The sequence below is a fragment of the Elgaria multicarinata genome, chromosome 3, assembly GCF_023053635.1.
Source record: "Elgaria multicarinata webbii isolate HBS135686 ecotype San Diego chromosome 3, rElgMul1.1.pri, whole genome shotgun sequence".
Taxonomy (NCBI): domain Eukaryota; kingdom Metazoa; phylum Chordata; class Lepidosauria; order Squamata; family Anguidae; genus Elgaria; species Elgaria multicarinata.
Window position 1 is genome coordinate 154,035,670 of NC_086173.1, and position 14,312 is coordinate 154,049,981.

Here is a 14,312-nt window from a genome sequence, read left to right on the forward strand (position 1 = left end):
TATACCGCCCAATAGCCAAAGCTCCCTGGGCAGTTCACAAAAATTAAAACCCTCAGACACAAATTGAAGTATAAAACAAACAGTATAAAAACACAACATAAAAGCACAGCCAGGGTAAAACCGAGCGGCGACGCAGAGATTTATTCAGATTTGAAATACAGATTTAAAAGAGCAAGGTTAAAAGACTTAAGATGATAAACTGTTAAAATGCTGCGAGAATAAGAAGGTCTTCACCTGGCATCGAAAAGAGTATAACATAGGTGCCATTACTAATCATCCTGGTTGGGAGAGTAACAGCAGGAAAGATCGTGGGGTACATCTGACTACCTTTGTGAAGGATGGAGATACGGGGGGGGGGCGATGGAGAGTTTTGGCTCAGGGGGTTGAGCAAGCCTCCCCCCCCACATACTTGTCTCAGCAGTGAAAGCTGATTGAAGCATGGGGGAGGGGCAACAGGAATGTTGTCCAGTTTGTTAGGTTCACACACACACACACACACACACACACACACTTGATATGATTAACTCCTTAAATGTTTTATCAGGTGCTTTATTAAACTTATGAGCCTCGTGTGGCGCAGAGCGGTAAAGCAGCAGTTTCTCCAGCCAAAACTCTCCCCACGGCCTGAGTTCGATCCCAGCGGAAGCTGGTCTCAGGCAGCCGTCTTGGGTCGACTCAGCCTTCCATCCTCCCGAGGTTGGTAAAATGAGTACCCAGTTAGCTGGGGGAAAGGTAATCATGGCCGGGGAAGGCAACGGCAAACCACCCCGCTATAAGGCCTGCCAAGAAAACGTCAGCGAAAGCTGGCGTCCCTCCAAGAGTCAGTAATGACTCAGTGCTTGCACGAGAGGTTCCTTTCCCTTTCCTTTATTAAACTTATTAAAAGTTTGCTTTGCCTTCTTGAAATGCGCTTTGAAATTAACCCTAAACCAATCCCCTTCAAAAAATGTGATATTTATTATTTATTGATGTCAATATTTTGTCAAGTAAAGGTTTAAGTGAACTCTTATATTCATCTGAGGGGCTGCCTATATGGTGTGGCTCCGTGATGGCACAGCGTCGCTTATACAATGCAGCAGCCACCGCAGAGCCATTCCTGGGCTTTCCCCTGAAGCTGCAGAGTAAAAAAAGTCAGGGAGATACCCCGACTTTTTCTCCTGGAGCGAGACAAGGACAACGCATCCGCTGTCCGGTGCCCCTCCAGAGTCAGGGCGGAGGCGTGGGAGAGCGGATGGCAACGTCTGATTGGTTGCTGTCCGCCCGGGTGGAGGGGAGGGAGTGGGCCCCGCTGACGGAAACCCCATACTTTCACTGCTGTGTGGGTATTACCAGCACCACCCCCACAGCAGCGAAAGTGCAGAGTTTCGCTTAGCGTAGCACCGACCTGCCACCATGAACGCAGCCCCTGAGAGAGGTGGAAGTGCGGGTAATCCTTCTCCAACTCTACTTTTTAAAAAAATATTCAAGTTCATCTTCTCATACTGGCGATTTCCTCAACATTCCCAATTTTGCATGTTAGTGGAGTTTGAATACATAAAAGTACATGTGCTATGTTTACAGAAGCAATTTTAACCAGAGCCCTTTCTACAATGAACTCATCATCATCATCATTATTATTATTATTATTATTATTATTATTTTATATAGCACCATCAATGTACATGGTGCTGTACAGAGTAAAACAATAAAATAGCAAAACCCTGCCGCATAGGCTTACATTCTAATAAAATCATAATAAAACAATAAGAAGGGGAAGAGAATGCACCAAACAGGCACAGGGTAGAGTAAAACTAACAGTATAAAAGTCAGATCAAAATCAAGTTTTAAAAGCTTTAGAAAAAAGAAAAGTTTTTAGCTGAGCTTTAAAAGCTGCGATTGAACTTGTAGTTCTCAAATGTTCTGGAAGAGCATTCCAGGCGTAAGGGGCAGCGGAAGAAAATGAACGAAGCTGAGCAAGGGAAGGAGAGACCCTTGGGCAGGTGAGAAACATGGCATCAGAGGAGCGAAGAGCACGAGCGGGGCAATAGTGTGAGATGAGAGAGGAGAGATAGGAAGGAGCTAGACTGTGAAAAGCTTTGTAGGTCAACAGGAGAAGTTTATATTGTATTCTGAGGTGAATTGGAAGCCAATGAAGAGATTTCAGAAGTGGAGTAACATGGTCAGAGCGGCGAGGCAAGAAGATGATCTTAGCGGCAGAGTGGTGAACAGAAACCCACGAACTGATGTGAGAAGAAGGAAGGCCAGTGAGAAGAAGGTTGCAGTAGTCCAACCGAGAAATAACCAATGCATGAACAAGAGTCTTGGCAGAAGAGACAGACATCTTGTCTTCTTAACTGGAGCACTCGGTACCCCATTTTGCTAACCCTGCCAACGTTACACGTGACCTTTGCCACATACATCTGGGCTAGTTCAATACACAGTGTGAAATCTTTTGCAGCCACTCTTTGGTACCTTGGAACTGCTCCAGGAAACCCTCCAGAAACGGATTTATATCAGAGAAGTTCCAGTCCCACCATTTCTTCTCATGCCTGCAAGGGAGAACCAAATGTTAACCCAGCCTCTGTTGACATTCAAATTCCCCAAAGAAATCCCCCAAATCCTGCTCCCCTGTGAGTAGCGTCGGGGGCGGGGCACATTGGATTGGGTACCACATTCATCATGTTTGGCTCCAGAATCATGTTTGGCAGCATGGTACGAACCCAGGCATTCATGTGACCTAATGAAATGGCTGGTTTTCGTTCTTTTTTTACAGGACCAAAACAACTACTGGGACTTTGCTTTGGAGAAGCTCAAAAAATGTGTTCCTTAATGGGGGGTGGGAGTTTGATTTGTAGATTATTCAGCCCTTGCTTGTTGAACCAGAATCCTCAAAGTACAAGGCAGAGTAAGCAGATGTTAATCCTGCAGTATTTGGCCCCCTGGCCTTAAGGATCTGCACCCCTGCTATTGAAACTACCGTATTTCTTTGATCGTAAGACGCCATCGATTGTAAGACGCACACTAATTTCAGTACCACCAACAGAAAAAAAAAACCTAAGACACACCCGCGATTCTAAGACACACCCCATTTTTAGAGATGTTTATATGGGGGGGAAAGTGTGTCTTAGAATCGAAGAAATAGGGTAATACATTTTGAGAAACGACTATTACATTTTAGAATGCAATACTAAGGACTGGAGGTACACTGTACGCATTTACCATGTCTGATTTAGTATAAAGAACGAGTGAAACCTGCAAAAATGGAGTTTTCTTCAAAGGGTTTTCAACCCACATCTTTACCGAGGCTTCCGCTTCCAGGTTTTTGTGGGATTAAGGAGCTGACCATATGAAAAGGAGGACAGGGCTCCTGTATCTTTAATAGTAATGTAGAAAAGGGAATTGCAGCAGGTGTCAATTGAAGTGGGTGAAATGCCCTCGTCATCACAACAGTTAAAGCTACACTAGCTATAGTAGAGTGGCCAGATACGAAAGACGGCCGGGCTTCTGCAGCTTTAACTGTGTTGATGAAGAGAGAATTCCACCCTCTTCAATTGACACCTGCTGAAATTCCCTTTTCTACATTACAGTTAAAGATACAGGAGCCCTGTCCTCCTTTTCATATGGTCACCCTAGATTAAGGTCGGCCCGTTACACATGTTTTTTTTCTGGGCTTTTCTTCCTCTGCTTTTCTAGATGTTTCATTATACAACCACTAGGTGGTGAGACTGTATAGCGGAATTGTGGAAATACATGAGGGTTTCGTGCCATTCACTGATATACCAGTCTTTCTTCGTTAGGAGGGGGTTCATTAAAATGGTTGCAAAGCACGGGATGGGCCCTGGAGTATGAGAACATTGTGTAAAGCCCCTGCAAGCTACCATGAGGGTGGAATCAAAAGTGTACAGTAAATGCCTTGTGTAGAAAAGCTCAAAATGCTGCAGTGTGGACTGGTTTTGCCGGATATTCAATTCTATTCCATTTCCCACCCCCCACCCCCGTTTTTCTTCCCAAGATCAGTCAGCATTCTGCATCTGAGATTTCACAGGGCTGATAAAACTCCTTTCTGTATTTTTGTAGTTCCTGGAAGATGAACCAGTGGGAGCAGGAAATTTAAAAAGATTTTGAATCCGTAATATTATAAAACACTTTGGGATAGTCCTGTTGGGTTTCCTTTTCTAAAACTAACACGAAGTACATCAAGCAGAGAAGAATCCTTTCTGTAATGCAATGATCTTTGTAAAAGAATAAGGGTACTACAGGTCCAAAAAGATGTTGTGACTTTCATCTGTGACATATTGGACTCCACAAACACACACCCAAAATGTCTGGAGGGCCAAATTCCATTCATGCTATCCTGAGCTTTCTCAGTATCATAAGTATGAAGAGAAAAGAGTGGGATCCACTTACATCTGCAAAATGTTCCTTTTATCCTAGAGGGAAAGAAGAGAAATAAAAGAGAACTCATCAGTGCTTGCCACTCTGTGACGGAAATATCGACAAAATGAATTCCACCACCAACATAGGGTCATTTCAGTGCAATGCAAAGCAATCTATTTAAAACTCTTAGAAATTGAAGCAGATGTATTGGACAAGAATTCAGAAATGTGTAAATGCCAGGCATCCATCTAGTCCATTGTCCTGTTCCCAAAAATTACAATAACAAAAGCTATAAGGATGCTTTTAATTAAAGGTACAGTAGCCCCCAAAAGCCACAATACCACTTTTCCAGGGTGCTGTTGCACCTGTGTTTTGCATGGAAAGAATTCCCCACATATCAGATCTAAGCAGGAGATCAAGACAGAAGCCACTGAAACAGGAGACTGAGAACAACATTTTCCAGATTGCCCTTAAATTCTTAGGGAATGACAGGTGGCTATTCCAGACTAAACACCTACTGTTGAAACAATCCTCTAATTCAGAATGGGCCATGCTAAGGGGGAAACACTCTCCTGTTGCTCTTTTATATTATCGTGGACATAATAAACCCAGTTACCTTTAACATAGTTTGGATCTCTCCAAGTTTGGTGTAAGTGAAGACACCACACGAAAGAATCAGAACCAGCATTATTACCACAAAGAGAAAACTTAGCAGGTTTTGCCATCTTTCACTCCCTGATTGTTGATGCTTCTCCTCCATTTTCTGCATCCTTTTTTCCACAAAAGAGAGCTTCTCCAAAATTTTGGCCAAGTGCTCCTCCTGTTTCCTTGCGATCTCCTTCTCCACCTTGTCCATCCGGGCCAGCAGAAGCTTCACTTGTTCTTCCAGAGACTGGTGTAGTTTTTTGAACTGAACCACTGTCTTATCCCTCTCTGCTTCCACTTTTTCCTGTAACAAGCAAGTGAAAAGAAGCCTGGAATATAATGTGATTCTGCAGTGTTAACAGGTAAGGGCTTTTCTACACCTGTGTTAGGTAGTGCGATTGTTTTTCTTCATGCGCAATATTTTCCGGGAGGTTTTCATTAGGGCTGTGCTCCACTTCTCTTTGGGTCGGAGAAGCAGTAGCGGATCGGGGTGCTTCGCCTCCCCTTAAGGCGGAGGCTAAGAGAGTCTGGGAGGGGCAGCGGAGCGTCACGGAGCGAATCAAGATGAAGGCAGATCCTTCCCCTCGATCCAGAGCTCTGAAAAAAAGATAAGGGGGCCTTACCTGGCACTGCCGCTGTCTGTGTGGCAACGGTGGCAGAGCCAGGTCAGGGGTCAGGGTGGGTCTTACCTGGTCTGTCGCAGCCCGTCACTGGCTTCACTTGAGCTCGTGGCTCAACCCAGAAGTGTAGGCCCCAAGCGGGGCCTAAAGTTCCGTGTTGAGCCACAGGCTCAAGTGAAGCTGGCAACGGGCCACAACGGACCAGGTAAGTGATGTGCATGAGGGGTGGTTATCTGGCCCTGCCGCTGCCCATGTGGCGACGGCAGCAGAGCCAGGTAAGGGGGGGGTCTTACCTGCTCCGCTGCAGCCTGTCGCCAGCTTCACTTCAGCTTGCAGCTCAACCCGGAAGTGTAGGCCCCGGGTTCAGCTGAGGGCTCAAGTGAAGCTGGCGACAGGCCGTGGCGGACCAGGTAAGTGGTGTGCGTGGGGGGGGGGGTTACCTGGCCCCACCGCCGTTCATGTGGCGACAGTGGTGCAGCCAGGTAACTCCATGGGTGGGGGGAAACTGAGCTCCGATTCGGATCCGGAGCTCCGTAATGAAGCGGACCGGGCCACAGGCGGATCATGGTGGGGCGGATCAGCCTGATCTGCAACTCCCGGATCAGGCCGCGAAGAGGATCGGGGGGGGGTCTGTGCACAGCTCTAGTTTTCATGACAGTGTGGCCTTTCAGTCATTTCAATAATAGATTGAATAAGTTACTACGATAAATTGAAGTCTGAGTTTATCACTTCCTGAGTAGGAGAACAGAGAGACATTGCAGTCCATGAAATGGGGAGCCCTATCACCCATAAAAGTCATAGGAAATCAAAAGGTTCCTTTATACAAATCTATGGTGCGGCCACACTTAAAACACTGTGTACAGTTCTGGTCCACCACACCTAAAAAAAAAAGAAAAAAGATATCGTAGAGCTGGGGGGGAAATGCAGAAAAGGGGAATTAAAATGTTAAAGTGAATGGAGCATCTCCCCTATGAGGGAAGGTTACAACACCTGGGGAGGGGGGAGGTTAACTTGGAAGAAAGGAGGCTAAGGGGAGATGTGACAGAGGTGTACAAAATTATGCATGGTATGGAGAATGTGGATAGGGAGGCATTTTTCTCCTCCCATAATACTAGAACCCAGGGTCATCCGATAAATTTGACTGGTGGGAGATTCAAGACAGATAAAAGGAAGGACTTCTTCACACAGCGCAGAGTTAAACTATGGAACTCACTCCCACAAGATGTGATGACAGCCACCAGTTTGGATGGCTTTAAAAGAGGGTTGGATGAATTCCTATAGGGGAAGCCTATCAGTGGCTACTAGTTCTGATGGCAGTGTGCCACCTCCAGTATCTGAGGCAGTAAGCCTATATGCACCAGCTGCTGGGGAACATGGGACACGGTTGCACCGTGTCCCATTTTGCAGCTCTCCCACTTTGGAGCTGGACCCAGTTCAGTCCCCCAACCCCATCCTAAGCAGTCCTTCCCCCTCTTCTCCTGCCCCGGCACCTCTCAGAATATATGATCTTTTGCAGTTCAAGCAGTCCTGAGGACTATACAGGGAAAGTGATTCAGCATTTATTGTATAAATAAACACTGGCAACGATGCAGCTCCTGATGAAGGACCTAAGGGCCCAAAACATCAAGCTTGTGTCTCTTTTAAATAATCTATGTATTATTTTTTATCGAGGAAATTACCATTAAATATTTCAAACTTTATTCAACACCAGAGTATACATCTCTCTTTTTCTTCAATTGCTATTGGTGTTTTTGTCCCCTTGTCCACCTCTCAGAATATGCCTCAATCCATGAAATGGGAGTCATCCTGACCTCGTACTCCTGGGCAGCCTCCTGCAGGGGAACCACAGCTTGGGCTCTGTGCGCCTTGGACCTGTTGCAAAACCACACCGGGGTTGCCTTCACAGTGCCGGGTTGGTGCCGCCTCCCTCCCAAACCCTGCTTTTTCCCTCTCCTGGGGCAGCACGGGGTATCTGGGAGGCCGGTGGCCCTGCCCTCTTCCTGCACGTTCCCCAACTAGCCACAGACGTCAGGGATGGAAGGAAGTTGGGAGCCGCTGCAAAGCAAGAGGCAGCTGGACAACCATCTGTCAGGGATGCTTTAAGGTGGATTCCTGCATTGAGCAGGGGGTTGGACTCGATGGCCTTATAGAGCCCTTCCAACTCTACGATTCTATGATTCCTCACTATCTGCCAGACTCCAGAGAGAGGAAGAAGGGGTGATTGATGAAGGCGCTGAGTGCCAGGGCACAAAGGATGCCACTGCTGCAGGAGAGACAAGAGAAAGGAGGCAGAGAAGGAGGCAGATGATGGGCTCTTTACTCTGCTGCTGCCCATTCAAAGGCACTCAGGGCAGGTTTTCTTTCTGCCGCCCCCTTCCTGGTGGAAGGCGACCAATCGCCAGTCGCCTTCCACTAGGCTCGGCCCCTAGGTTGACTCCAGATTGGCCACGGTGCGACATTACACAGCAGGAGCACTGCGTTGATGCCACTCCCTTAAAAAAAAGTCGGGGCAAATCACAGCATCACAGGGAAACCCCACGGTGGCTGCAAACTTGCCCCTGCGTTGTATAACCAACAGGGCGCAGATCCACAGCCACTGCAGGGCTGTCCCCGCATATAGACAGCCCCACAGATGGGGGGCCTCATCATCCTTGCAAAAGAGCTTCTTTGGCTCCTGCTGCCTCCTGCAGACGATCCCCTCCCCTTGGCTTCACCTGCATAATCAGCTCTTTGGCAATCTCCACCGCGTTGGCCAGCTGCCTGTTTGGCTTCAGGCTCCGCTGCCGAACTCTCCCTCTGCACTGAGGACAGGTGGCTCCTGTGGGTGAACTCCTCCAGCAACTCTCGATGCAGGCCTGGCAAAAGTTGTGCCCGCAGTCCAGAGTCACTGGATCCGTGAAAAAGTCCAGGCAAATGGAGCAAGTTGCTTCCTCTCGAAGCCGCTTCCCGGGGCTTTCAGCAGCAGCCATGGCTCCAAAGAAACAGCAGAACAATGCAAACAGGGTGAGTTTCGTTTCTCCTCCCTGTTCCTCCTCCCCACCCAGGCAGTGCTCAGCTACAGGTAGGATGGGGCATTCCTCTTTCTAGAAGGGCTGAAGCCAGAGGCAGGAGAGGAGGGGGGGCTTTGGGGGCGATTGTCTTCTCCAGAGAGTTCCCAAAAAACTCAAAATATAGCAACAAAGGACACTGTCTTACACAGAATCTGACCACTGGTCCATCTAGCTCAGCCTTCCTCAACCTGGGGCGCTCCAGATGTGTTGGACTGCAGCTCCCAGAATGCCCCAGCAGCTGGCTGGGGCATTCTGGGAGTTGTAGTCCAACACATCTGGAGCGCCCCAGGTTGAGGAAGGCTGACAGCTCGTAGGGTGACCATGTGCCCAACTTTACAGAGGAAAATCCTCTCTTTGAAGGAGTCCTCTATTTAGAAGGCTGCCTGGTCCATGTTTACACCAACATTAAAATCACTCCACTGGCTGCCAATTAGTTTCCGGGCAAAGTACAAAGTGTTGGTCATTACCTTTAAAGCCCTAAATGGTTTGGGTCCAGGTTACCTGCGGGATCGCCTTCTCCCATATAGTCCGCCCCGCACACTCAGGTCCTCTGGGGTGAACTTACTTCAGTCAGCTAAAACTCAGCTGACATCAGTTTCCCAGAGGACCTTTTCTGCTGTCGCCCCCAGATTGTGGAATGGCCTGCCGGAGGAGATTCGTAAAATTAACTCTCTGTGTGATTTTAAGGCAGCTTTAAAGACTAGTCTTTTCCAGCAGGCCTATCCAGATCAATGTTAAATCATGAATTTTTAAGATGTATTGATTCCTGTTCTAATGTTGTTCCCCGCCTTGATCCAAAGGGAGAGGCGGGTAAGAAATAAATAGATGATGATGATGATGATGATGATGGTGGTGGTGGTGGTGGTGTCTGGTTGAAAGAGAAATGGCCGACAGAAGGGAGAGCAAGAGGGAGGATGTGAAGTCACCCCCCATACAGCTGCCAAGCTGATCCTGAAAAGAAAGCAAAATGTTCCTGTTTGCGTCCTCCTTAGAGGTTTAATACAGATTACCATCAAAATGGTCAGTTAGAGAGGAAAAAGAGAAAGAAAATGCAGTTGGATTATACCCTGGAGCTGGGGTTGATGGAGTTGCAGTCCCACAAAAATTAGAGGGCTACCATGTCCCCATCCCTATGCTAGGACTGGGGAGGCCCACGTTCAAATTGCCTCAGCCATGAAGTTCTCACTGGGAAATTTGCTGTATATTAGCCTAGCCTACCTTGCAGGGTTGTTGTGAGAATAAAATTAGTGGTGAACCATGTACTTGCTGGAGGAAAGGGAGGCAGTAAATGTAGAATAAATACATTTAAAAGACAGGAGCGGGCATCTATTTGAAGCACATTTACGCAAGGAGAGCCAGGATATCATGTAACCTGGTACCTCAGGCTGGTCAGACAGCCTTGGGGGAGCTACTGTGACTTTCAGGTCGGTCGCAGAGGCTCCAGCCGCATTAAGGACACACAGGAAATATCCAAAACAGCCTTCCCCAACTTAGTGCCCTCTGGGCATACTTGGACTACAACTCCCATCATCCCCATCCAGAAAGTTCAGTGCTGGACAGGGTTTGTGGAAGTTGTAGCGGCAACATCTGAAAAGCACCTGGTTCAGGGCGGCTGGTCTCAGGCCCCTACGCACACCAGGGATGGGTTGAGGCCCACCAAGCCTGTACCCTCAAACACAGGATTCAGCCCTAGGACACGTAAAGTAGCCTTAGACAGGAGGGCTCCTGAGCATGTGCAGAGTCCAATCCCACACCACTGCTTCTCTCGTAACTGGGATTAGGGATAAAGGCTTCCCAGGGGCTCTGGGTAGGCTTGAACCCTGACAGCTCAAGGGTTTTCAGAACAGGCTTATTGTTAGGAGTCTGATGTATTGCACTCCCTCAGAGCATGCACAGAGTGCAAGCACACGTCAGCAGAGACAGAGGTCACTGGCAGCAGGCAGATGTTCACGAAGTGAAGGAATACTCAGACACAGCGTTTTTGACTACTAATCTAAGTTTACTTTACAAATATTTACATAGAGCGTAACATAGTTGAGGAACTTTACACAATAGCTCTTCACACAAACTCTCCACACCCTTCAATCACATGTCACATATTAATAGCCTTGTGAGCCAATCATAGTGTCCACATGCAATATGAACACCGGATTGCATCGCCAGGATTGTGTTGCTATGCCTCAAGAAAAAAACATGGGCAAACGGCCTTGGTGAGAGAGCCATCCAGCTGCACATCCTGGCCGCTCTCAGAGACCTTGAGATGGCTCTCTCAGAGGTTGTTACTTTTGTTCTTCAGTTCCAGAAAAACTTCCACTTAGATATGAACACTTTCAAATCAAATACCTGACACTTATTAGCTCTTCAAAATCAGTGTTGGAGAGATGATGTCTTGCCAACAGGATTCCATTGTCTGTCAAAGGAAAGATTGTTCCATTTGCTCTATTTATTTATTTATTAAACTTATATACCGCTCCCATAGCCAGGGCTCTCTGGGCGGTTTACAGAAATTCTAAAATTGAGGTAAAAACAAGTATACAAAATTTAAAACTCTAAAACACAGAACATACACACATAAAGCATTAAAAACCAATTAAAAACTAAACATGTGGGTAATTAGGATGTGCCGCCATATGCCTGGGCAAAGAGGAAAGTCTTAACCTGGCGCCGGAAGGATAGCAGCGTTGGCGCCAGGCAAGCCTCATCAGGGAGATCATTCCACAGTCTGGGGGCCACCACCGAAAAGGCCCTATCCCTTGTTGCCACACTCCGAGCTTCACTTGGAGTAGGCACCCGGAGGAGGACTTTAGATGTTGAACGTAGTGACTGGGTATATTCACGTCGGGAGAGGCGTTCCATCAGGTATTGTGGTCCCAAGCCGTGTAAGGCTTTATAGGTCAAACCCAGCACCTTGAATTGGGCTCGGAAACATACAGGCAGCCAGTGCAAGCGGACCAGAGCAGATGTTATATGGTCAAACCTTCTGGTTCCCGAAATCAATCTGGCCGCTGCATTTTGCATGAGCTGCAGCTTCTGAACCGTCTTCAAAGGCAGCCCTACGTAGAGTGCATTGCAGTAATCTAACTTGGAGGTTACCAGAGCATGGACAACTGAAGCCAGGTTATCCCTGTCTAGATAGGGGTGTAGCTGGGCCACCAACCGGAGTTTGTAGAAGGCACTCCGTGCCACCGAGGTCACCTGAGCCTCAAGTGACAATGATGGGTCTAAAAGAACCCCCAAGCTACGAACCTGCTCCTTCAGGGTGAGTGCAATCCCATCCAGAACCGGTAGAACACCCCCATCCTGTCAGCGGAATCACTCTAGCAGTACACAGTACTACACTCTAGCAGTAGCCACAGTCTGTCCACCGCCGAACATGAATATTTCACCTGATAAGACGAGCTCTGGTCCTGTGGCAGCATTACAAGGGCCAGGCTCTGAAGACCTCAAAGGAAGGGGTCTCCATGGAAAGGGAGATTAATGAGAGGAGGGAAGGTAGGTTACCACATCCCCCAGAACCAAGGAAGGCAGATCTCAGGACTACAAAGGTGTGTGTGATTCTTTCCACCACCTCAGCTCAGCGGTAAACTACGCGCTTTGCACTAAATGGCCGCAGGGTCAACCTCTGGCATCTGGGAAAGGGACCGTGGAAATGAAGCACCCAGAGGGAGAAGTGGTTCTCCCAGTCCCTCTCACGTCCTCCTCTGCTGCCTCGTTCTTTCCTCCCCCGTTTTTATTTTTATTATATGTATCTGCAGAGCTCCACAGATAGAGATTAGAAAATTAAAAAGTAGGGGGAGGAACGGCCCCATTCCTTTCCTCTCCCCCCACCCCCACTTTTTCTTGTCTTTTCTTTAAAGGCGCAGGGCCAGAAAAATTGCACTTGCCTTCCTTCCGGAAAGGAAGACAAGTGCGGGTGCACGGCGCCTCGCAGCACCAAAGCGCTTCCATAAAGACGGAGGCCTCCCTGTCGGTCAGTTTATAGATGCATCAGGAGAGGAAGGGGGAGTTTGTGCTCCCTCCTATCTCATAGCTGTTAATATATAGCTGAAGCATCCATAAGCCAAGTCTTCACTGTGTAGTGTGTACATAGGCATTCTGCTTCTGATACTGGAAGTAGCCCCTAGCCAACAGGACTAGTAGCCATTGATAGCCTTCTCCTCCAGGAATTTGTCCAATCCCGTTAAAATAATAATAATAATAATAATAATAATAATAATAATAATAATAATAATAATCTGTTCAAGAGATCTGTGGCAATTGGGAAGACTGAGGACAGGAGGAAAGGGACACAGTGAGAGCTACCGTGATGCCACCATCGCAGCTTTAAAGGCACATACTGGCTCCCCCCTCTTGCAAGTAGCTCGGCATCCTTAGAATAAAGCGAACTGGACTTCTGAGCACACGTGGAGAAGCTCGGGCTGCAAAGCAGGTCAAATACGGACATTCACTTTAGCTCCAAGCCTGGCCAAAGCAGTAGCCGCAACGCACAGTGGATGCCCTAATCTTGCGGAGTGGAGCAAAACGACTCCTTTGATTCAAGCGCGATTCTGAGGAAACTCCTCCCCCACCAGGAAGAGGACGAAGCAGCAGGCAAGGAATGCGAAATCCACTCCGGCGCGACGCCTGCTGGAAGAGACGCGCCTCCCTCCCTCCGTCCTTCCCTCCCTCTCTCCACGTGGCTCTGTTGACAAACCACCAGGTGCTCTTTGTGAATGGGGAAGCCCCGTGGGCGGGGCCACCTAGCTGTGCGTCGCAGCCAATCAGCAACTCCTGGAATGCTACCAGCTGGAGAGCTCCAGGATCGCTGAGCGAAATTCCCCAAGATAGCAATAACCAGGCAGCTAAAGAGAAAAGCGGCATTGGCGCAAGGCCAGATTTCCGGTCTCCTTGTGAAATCGCCGTTTCAGGGTTTGGAGGGCAACTTCTGCTCTGCATATTAAGTGGTATCAGAGCAAATCTAAATGGATAGTTTATCTTTGGTGCGGCAATACAAGTCACATGTCATGCAATCTAGGAAAGCCTTCCCCAACCTGGTGCTCTCCAGTTGTTTACGACTTTAATACCCATCAGTGCTAGCCAGCACAACCAATGGTTAGGAATGCTGGGAATTGTAGTCCAGAACCTCTGGAGGGCACCAGGTTGGGGAAGAGTATGCTTAATAGGAAAACCCCAAAAGGGGAGCAACAGGCACATACTGAAAATGCCTTGGTGGTGCAAATCCAGGGTGTGATAATAGCCTGTTTCTAGGCATATTTACCCCAATGTATGTTTTACTGTGCTCTTTGGAGCTGGTTCCTAGAGTATTTTTTCTTAGATGGGTGGGGTATCAATTGAAATAATAAAAAAAATGCCTTCTACATTTTAAATTTTTCCCTTCCAAAAAAACAACAGTAAACAGAGAGATTTTCTTTGCAGAAAGATTTTGCCTAGAACATCACAACAGCCTTCCTGAGTAGCAACAAGGAATGTTTTTTGTTTGGCTTTTGGGGATCATTATGGCTTGTGGAAGTGGGAGGCATTGCCTGGGGGGGGTGCCCATCTGGAGTTCTCTCTTTCCTTGGAACAGACAAGGGAGTCAGGACAATTTGGGAGCAGTGCTGTGGGCCCCCAAAGAGCGTCTGGGCAGCCATAGGACATTTGG